Source organism: Haemaphysalis longicornis, unplaced genomic scaffold, assembly GCF_048455015.1.
Source record: "Haemaphysalis longicornis isolate Haplotype H1 unplaced genomic scaffold, Haemaphysalis longicornis Haplotype H1 scaffold_2, whole genome shotgun sequence".
Lineage (NCBI taxonomy): Eukaryota > Metazoa > Arthropoda > Arachnida > Ixodida > Ixodidae > Haemaphysalis > Haemaphysalis longicornis.
This window is the reverse complement of record NW_027526295.1, coordinates 289,985,449-289,994,658: the sequence shown is the minus strand read 5'-3', so window position 1 is coordinate 289,994,658 and position 9,210 is coordinate 289,985,449. Positions and strand designations below refer to the sequence as shown.

Genomic DNA, 9,210 nt, shown 5'->3' with positions numbered 1-9,210 from the left:
AGCCGGTTCGCGAACCGGTTCAAGCTCCCGAACCGGTTCGCGAATCGGTTCGGTACGTGATTTTGTCGAGCCGGAACTGAACCGGAACAAAATGATTTCGCCTGAACCAGAACCGTAACCGAACCGATATTTTTTCGGTTCGGCACACGGATGTATATATATATATATATATATATATATATATATATATATATATATATATATATATATATATATATATATATATATATATATATATATATATATATATATATATTTATATATATATATTTATATATATATATATATATATATATATATATTTATATATATATATATATTTATATATATATATATATATGTATATATATATATATATCTGTGTGTGCGTGTGTGCGTGCGTGCGTGTGGCGGCAGGCTCGCCAAATGCGTGTAACGGTCTCCACACAGGCCACTGCGCCAGAACCGCATTGAACGCAGCAACGTCTGCAGCCCATCCTCACTAAACAAGCAGCCAGAAATTGGGCAAAGGTCAGAGCGGACAAATGCGATACGACGAAAACGAAAAACAGGCATAGAAAGACTTTCGTGTGCAGACGCACTGGCGCAGTAACAATCAAGGCTGGTCTGCAGCAAATAAGGTAGCCAAAATTTTCAATCTCTGTTTCCATTTGAAATGAGCCGCTGCATTCGCGAGCTAAGGTGAAGAAAGGCAGACCCCCAGCCACTCTTTATTTTAGTGAAAGGTAACTTGCCGTCCCTGTAAGCGGACTGTATATGCGCTGTTCGGTTAGAGGTCGTCCCAACGACTCAGCTGGACTTTCGCGGTTTCTAACCATTTTCTTCTAACCCTTTCCTTGTTTCGCAACTCCTTTAACCCACGTAATCAAACGTGGCACGGCACTCGAATCTCCAAAGCCTCCGTATTCACTTGGCCCGCGCGCTTCGTGGAACCGCGCACGAAGGGAAGCAATTTCTTTACAGACCCCCGCACCCGCTTATCTGCATACCTGAGTCGATCTCGATGCTCTCGGCGCACCAGTCGACCTCGCAGCCAGCCTGCCCCCTCCCCAGGTCAATATTTCGACTGCCTTTTTTGCAGGAGGTCGCCATTCCAAGCCGCTGTTGCAGAAACATCGCCTTTCGTTGGTGCGCCTTCTCGCCTCGCCTGGGGGTGGGGAGTGAGAGCGTGTGCGCCAAAGGTATGGGGGCTGCGCTGAGAGGAATTGAAAATTGCTTTCCGTTTTCTTTCGCCGTGCGGGGAGAATACGAAAACGTGCCTACTGAGCCGGCGCATATATATACGCGGCCGTGGTTTTTCCTCCATCAGTGACTTCTGCTCTTCTGCGACTACTGCCTTACTTCGTCTTCCCGCCATTTGTCTCACGCTTTCGGAAAAAGAATTCACGAAACTTGACCCAGGACCCACACAACACAACTTCGTCTTTCCGTTCGTTACTCACGCCTCAGTGGAGCCTATTCCTGCGAAAGATAAAGAGGCGGATAAAAGAACAAAGTGACCGCCATTGTGTCCCTCGTCGGCAACGGGTCATACCCAAGCTGCTGCTGTAAGATGCACTACGCGCTAAGAAAAATATCGCAAATAGGCATTCTTTACACGTCAAGGCTGCCTTGACGGCATAAGCATTGATCTCGTTTTATTGCCGAGTGCTTGGTAGCACTTTCCGATCAAAGTTAATAATACGTTTGCGTTCCACGTTACCATAGGACAGCCAATGAATTACTGCCAGATACACCATAAGCATTCGCGAAACGTCCCAATTATATGAGTTGGCCATGGCGTATTTGTTGTTTATTGCATTGTAATTAAAATTTGGAACCAAGAGCGATAATCTGCCGCAAAAGTCCAAAATTGGGGTATCTATGCAGCGAAAACGTGCGTGCGTGTGTTACTGCTGGAATGCGGGTATCGGATAGCGCACACAGTATTTGTAATAGAAGGATTCCGAAATGAAAGGAGGCTGGAGTGAGGTTCTTGACTGGCTAAGGCAAAACAGGGAATGCGGAAAACAAAACTCTGCTGCAATAACAACAGGGTAGCGGCCATTGTGATCAAGCTGAATAGGAAAGGAAATCTATACTAGCTGAAAGCAATTAAAGGCTGTGTAACCTGGATAGCAACAAGGATGAAGCTACTTACCATACCTACGAGAATATCAAATCGGCAATGAACCAGGTGTGAACACTCGCTACTCCATTGTTATGAGAGGCTTCCATTCGAACGCCGGAGAGAAACAGTTCGGAATGCGTGCTGAAGGGGATTTTTTAACATGTCGAAATAGCTGATGCGGTGCCGCTGTCGTTCAGTTTTGGGGGGAAATTACCCGAAGATAACGAGCAGTTCCTTCCAAAAAAATTCAGGGAGATATTTAAGGTCGCTCATATGTGCCGAACGGCGAAAGCATTGCATTTTATTTCAAGCTGCGGGATCATTTGTGTCTAATTTTCCCCTTGCGTTGCAGCGATTTCTTCGTCACGAGAGGGTGTTACGTATGGGCCCGCCGACGGGCTTTCTTTCAGCACTCGTCCGCTGTGCGGCGAAGCCACTACGTGCGCCTTTCAGACAGGCCCCACCATGTCGGTGAATCATACTTTCACGTCGAGACGCGCTTCAAGGACACAGAAGCCCCGCGATCGCAGCGGAGTCCTCCTCTTTCCCCTCTCTCGCACTCAACGTCCGCCGACGCTACCGACGGCTCACGAACTCTGGAAAGAGCGTTGTGTGTGCCTGTGACGTTCGTGGCGTGTTGCCGCTTGTTGGCGTTTGGACCATTACTGCTTTTGGGTATAAATAGAGCCGCCTAAGCGGTGTAGATCCATTCCTGTTTGAGCAGTGAATTATTGCTCTCACTCTGCTAAAACGGGGTAGCTTTTTGGGGCTTAAACGCCAACATTATAGCAATACAAAATCAGTCTGTAGAATTGAAGTAGGGTAACGGCCACGTAATTAAACAACAGAGTGGGAGAAGAATTACACATTAATGTAATTGCTGGGAGAATAGGCGAAAGACCAATTTTTGAACGGGTTAACAGGAGAGGCGTCGAGTATCTGAAATGTACGCATGAATGGACGCAACCACCCCTCATGACAGAACCCCAGGGCTGTGGTCCCAAATGAAAGAAGAAGGGGCATCGACGGAGTAAGGCCAAGGCGTTGAATTGGTGTGGCTAGATACAGTTTTCCAACGAAAGAAAAACCGCGGCAGTGCAAGAAAAAATGATCAATCGCTTCACTTTCACCGCAAGCAGCACAAAGACAGAAAGAGGTGAGACCGAGGCGATGAAAATAGAGGTCAAGCAGGGGTATTCTGAGTGCGATGCTAATAAATGTAACCTCACTATGGCGGGACTCACAAAACCGCGAATCCCAAGTGTAAGCTAGATGGGCATAGTCCTCCAAGCATGTGATGTCACCTTCTTCATCCCCAGCTTTCCGGCTCACGCCTAGTTCAGCCATCGGCCACTAGGCGCTCAGGAAAGAGCGTAACTCTTTGGGCGGCGATCTTTTCAGCACGATTACTCATAATTTTCGAAATGTTCTGCGATATTTTTCTTATCATGTTATCCTGGGAGTAAAAACAACCAGTATATAAAATATAGCATCAGTATATTGGTTCCCCTAGGTTCCTGAAGGGTTTAAAGTGCGAGTATTGCGGAGAAGCTTCAAGCATTGCGGAAAAGCTCCTGCCGTCCCCGAAGTAGACCACACTCCGTGGGTGCTTTGCCTCGTCGTTGTATCAGTCCGGGTTCCAAATAAGTCGCATTTTTTGAAGCCTGTGCGCGTTACTGGCGCGTTGAAGGAGAAACGGATAATGTGGAGCTAAAGCGAAGCGGTGGTTCTAGTTTTGGGTGCTGTTACAAATCGTCGGTGTGTGCATGCGCGCGCGCGCGCTTGTGGGCGTGTGTGAGCGTGCATGCGTGCGTGTGTGTGCGTTGCGTGCGTTGCGTGCGTGTGTGGGCGTGTGTGGGAGTGCATTCGTGCGTGTGTGTGTGTGTGTGTGTGTGTGTGTGTGTGTGTGTGTGTGTGTGTGTGTGTGTGTGTATGCGTGCATGCGTGTTTTGCACGTGCATGTGTGCGTGTGCGCGCGTGCGCTAACACACACGCGCGCACACACACACACACACGCACGCACACACACATACGCACATACACACACACGCACGCGCGCGAGCCTGTGCTTGCATGTGCGTGCGTGCGTGTGTGCGTGCGTGTGTGTGCGTGCGTGCGTGCGTGCAGCTTCTTCATTTTAATCCAGCCTACGTTGGGTAGACCAAAGTAAAGACAGCAGTGGAACAGCCAGAAGAAGAACATAAAGCAGTCGTAAATGTCGTTGTGCAGTAATAGAAATTTTGGTTAAGTACATTTCACTTGTCTATAGAGCTCCGTGTGAGAATTCAAGCGACGCCAGAATGGTAATCATTGTGGGTGTCGTTTTCAGCTTCGCAGTCCAACTACGTTCACAGCGTGGATTGGAGCCACAATTTTTTGTATTTTGCCGAATTAGATAATTTGTGAAGATTATTTAGCGAACTTTTAAAGCAGCAAATGTAGACAAAAAATCCAAATAGAAAGATGCAAAGCGGTTTCCAAACCTTCCGAACAAATAGTTTCCGTGGATTTTTTCAGCTTACTCATGCATGATGTCCGCGATGAAAAAAAGCACGACGTCACATTCCCGCGTGCGCGTCGTGATGGCGGTGCTCCCAAACGTTCGGTGCACAAACAACCATAAGCACGCTGCCGCTTAAAAAGCGACAGGTCACCGATGCAAACGATAACGGTTGCCTGGGCTTATCGCTATAACGAACTGTGGCGAGGGGAGCACATCGCTGGCGTAAACGGCACAGCCAACGCCACGGAGCAAGAATAAGATTCTTGCTCGTGCCAACGCCTACATCGCTGAACCGTCGCCTTTCAAGCGGCAGCACGCCTATAGCTGTTTGCGCGCGAAACGTTTGGGAGCACTGCAATCAGGACGCGCAAGCTGGCATGTCACCTGGTGATTTTTGGTATTTCTCCAGTAAGAAAAAAAACACTAATAGTGAATAGATAGAAAGACGGAAACTGTTTATTCGGACATACTGCAAACCGCTCTGCAACTTTAAATTGAAAATTTTTGCCTAGCTCCATTGCTTCAGAGGTTACCGAATTAAGCGTAATGGATTATCCGATTCGCAAGATGCAAAAAATAGTGTGACACACTACGTATCAAATAGAGCACCGTACATTTGGTCGCATGGTCTTACAGTGCATCGGCATATCTTAAATGCAGAGCATTTCAGTAACTCACGATGTCACCCGCGTTGGCGTCCGTAGTTCGCATCGCTCCCCCTACACTATATAAAAAAATAATACTTACCGGCGCCAGGTTTCGAACCAACGACTCTGCGGGCGGAACGCAAGGTACGTGGTACTCTACCCACTGCACCACAAAGCCGACACAGAATGGAAGGTTACGAACACGCCTTATACCCTTGACTCATTCAACCGTCGGCCACAGGTGAACCCTCTCCCCCGTGTCCTCCTCGCCTTCTCTCCGCTCGCAACGCCCTCTCTCGCCGCGTTCGGTTCGGGCGCACAACAGGTGGGGACGTGCGCAACACCCTCTCTCGCCGCGTTGGGTTCGCGCTGATCAACAGTCAGTTCGCGCGCAAGAACAGGTGGGGGCGATCGCATCGCGCTCTCTCGTCGCGGTCGGTTCGCGCTTAAAGCGCTGGACACATGTACGACTAGTGCAGGCGATTCGCATGCGACTGATAGTTACGATTGATCGTTAGGACCCGTTTTGGCGTCGATCGCTGGTCGGAGGAGGCTCACGACGTGCGTCTGGCAAGCCAGATGCAGTCGTGCCATCGTCGTGAGGCCACAGCCAATGAGAGCCCGCTGAGCCCCAACCTCCCGCAACCGGCGTGCGTTGCTCTGGTCGGCTCGGGTGTTGGAAACTTTAGGCTTAGCATCCTGGCGGATATTTGATTGCCGCTATCTGTGTAACTGCGAATGACAATCCGTAACACAACTTTTCACCACACTATCATCCTTTTTCTCGCATAAGCTACTTCTTTTTAGCGATCAGATTGATTCAGAAGAGCAGCGACAAGCGCGGTTGCTACCGTGGTCTGCGCCGGTTCGAGCCGCTGAGTGTACGTGCCAAGCTGGCAGGCGCGACCGGCGTGTGCGCGGACTGTTTCCGAAGGCAGAAAACACTTCGCGATTGCCTGCTTTATCAATTTCTTGCGAACAAACGCGCGGAATCTACAAATTCAGCTCAACGATCGTCGTAGTTGAACATCTGCGTAGCCTGTTTCGATGCTTCCGCGCAGGTATTGCCATCTCTCGACCGGTCGGCGCACCGCCCGCCGCGCGCCGCGGTGGCCGGTCAGCGTATACGCTTGCATCGCGGCAGATATCTGATCGCCGCTTTTAAAATAAGCCCTGATAACAATCCCAAGCACAATTTTTCACCACACTAACACCTACTTTCTCGCATGTGGAACTTCATTTTAAATGCAGAGCATTTCAGTAACTCACGATGTCACCCGCGTTGGCGTCCGTAGTCCGCATCGCTCCCCGTCGGTCTGGCATTGGATTGGATTGGATTGGATTGGCTTGGATTGGATTGGATTGGATTGGCTTGGATTGGTTTGGATTGGATTAAAGTGGATTGTGTTGGATTGTGTTGCGTCATAGCCGCGCCACGTTGCGTCATAGCCGCTCCACGTTGCGTCATAGCCGCGGCAGGGGGTTCGCGGCACGTTTCACGTTTCACCATCGACTTCATCGACAATGTCTACGCGGGAAGAGAAGGCGGCGCGGCGGCGTGCTGCGGATGCTGAGCGCAAGCGCCGCAAGCGAGCCGCTGACGCCGAACTTCGCCAGCGAGAAGCCGCAGCCATTCGTGAACGTCGGGCGGCGATGCGGGAGGGAAAACAAGCACAAAAAGAACAGAACTCCTGCTGGCGCAGTTTCAGGCAGGGGGCGCGCGAGCACTGCGAAGGCGGGAAATTTGAAATGCGTCGGGTGGTAGCAGTGAGCGGATAACGGCGCTACAGCCCATTATGGCGAATCAGTGCTCTGCATTTCCAACAGTTTTCACGTAGAGTGAAACGGCTGTAACTTTTACGATCAGATTGATTCAGAAGAGCAGCGACAAGCGGTTGCTACCGTGGTCTGCGCCGGTTCGAGCCGCTGAGTGTCCGAGCTGGCAGGCGCGGCCGGCGTGTACGCGAACTGTTTCCGAAGGCAGGAAACGCTTCACGATTGCCTGCTTTATCCATTTTTTTGCGATTAAACGCGCGGAATCTACAAATTCAGCTCAGCGATAGTCGTAGTTGACCATGGAGCAAAAACGGTGGGCGGAGCGACGCCGACGGCGCATCGCATGCACGCATCGGGTCATGTGTCTCAAATTCACGCGTACGACTAGTCGTGGTGACAGTCGTAACGATCAGTCGCATGCGAATCGCGTGTACAAATCGTACATGTGTCCAGCGCTAATCGTTCGCGCGTGCTCCGGTCGCTAACATCTGTGGCGTGATCGTGACGTCAACATCACGCGTTCGTGTGGTGGCGTGATTTTGGCGCTATAACACTCTTTCGCGAGGGGCATTGGATTGGATTCGATTGGATTGGCTTGGCTTGGATTGGTTTGGATTTGGATTGGATCAAAGTGGATTGTGTTGGATTGTGTTGCGTCATAGCCGCGCCACGTTGCGTCATAGCCGCTCCACGTTGCGTCATAGCCGCGGCAGGGGGTTCACGGCACGTTTCACGTTTCACCAGCGACTTCATCGACAATGTCTACGCTGGAAGACAACAATTACAACAACCAATACGTAATCCATACGACTTGCAGGCGCGCCCCCCGCGGAAATGCTCTGCATTTGATCGTGCCCCTCGCGAGGGGGATGTTTTTTTGGTGCACCCAATTTTTAGTATGGTTACAAGGTTAATATTCTACAATTCGAATTTACATACGTGATTCTGTTGACCTTGATGAAGCGGCACGACCGACGCAAGAGGAACGCCTCTTCACCCAGCGTGGCGAGCTCCGCTCCCAGGTGTTCTAACAGACGCGTGCATTGCGCAGCAGCATTGGGAACATAACCTTGTGAGGCCGGGCCTGGAGTGCCGCGACACCACGACGCCTCCATACAAGTCCCTCGTTTCAGCCACCCGGCCAAAAGTAAAGAGAATTCTTGAACCAGGCGTTTATACAGACGCAACATTTCCAAGCTACTAAATCTGGTGGCCATGTTCATAACCGTCAATGTAGTTTATCAAAAAGGAAATTTTCGTAATGTTTGGCGTGTATCTTAGTCGTCCTTCCTCGCCGCCGGCAACATCGCGGGGGCCATGCTGGCACAATCAGTGTATGTAAACTTGCAGTGTGCTCAAACTGCATGAGTCTTACTTTGGATTATGAAATGAAGCCCCGTGGGGCCTTCCAAAAATTGCCTCGGCCGACGGTGTTGCACGTCGTCCAGGCGGGGTATTGGGAAAAGTTTTCAACTAGCAATAGTCGCTGCTCCGCTACACGTCATCGCATGCGACACTGCCTCTGCGCAAAGCTGACTGCCGTTGACAGCGTTCGGCGCGCCTCACCCGCCGCCTTGCTGTGTGCGCCGATGCACTGAGGCACATAAACGGTGACAAAAACTTTATTGCTTAGCCTATACAAACTATCCTTACCATGCGAGATTGGTAATAAAATGTTGCAGATATTTGTTATTCTAAATTACTCTTGAGTTGGTTTTATCCTGTCATATATGTCGTATTCCAAGGTATGTCATACTTTCTGCGCCCAAAAAGCCACGTGCCATTCGGCGGCGGCGTGCGCTCGTGCTGACTTGTAGAGTGCCTGAATGTTCCTACTCACCCTCGCCTCGGGCGAGGAGGAACATCGAGGCACCCTACCACGTGCACCCTACTGCCTGGCATTGGGAGAACTTCTTGGATTCCCCCGCTTGTACCCTTCTCTCCCCGCGGTTCTAACGCGCAAAGGCTGAGGTCTGATAAAAGCGGGCTTATCACTACCCAGTAAACTAGCATAGAAAGGAACACGTTCTAGCCTACTCATCCCCGAATAAAGATGGGCTGTGGAAGCCATGGCCACACCGCCAAACCGAATTCTGAGAGAAACGAAGACGTTTTTTTTTTAAATTCTAGCTTAAGTTAACACCCCTATATATAGTACGGGGTTGAACAATGAG

The 9,210-nt window shown here is 50.2% G+C and overlaps 1 non-coding gene across 1 annotated transcript; it reads right to left on the bottom strand.

Annotated features, from left to right (window-relative positions):
• Positions 1-8,429: 8,429 nt before the first annotated feature.
• On the bottom strand, positions 8,430-8,570 carry LOC144171252 (U4 spliceosomal RNA). Its single transcript, XR_013322921.1, has one exon. It is a non-coding gene; the product is annotated as a U4 spliceosomal RNA (small nuclear RNA).
• Between the last annotated feature and the right edge of the window lie 640 nt (positions 8,571-9,210).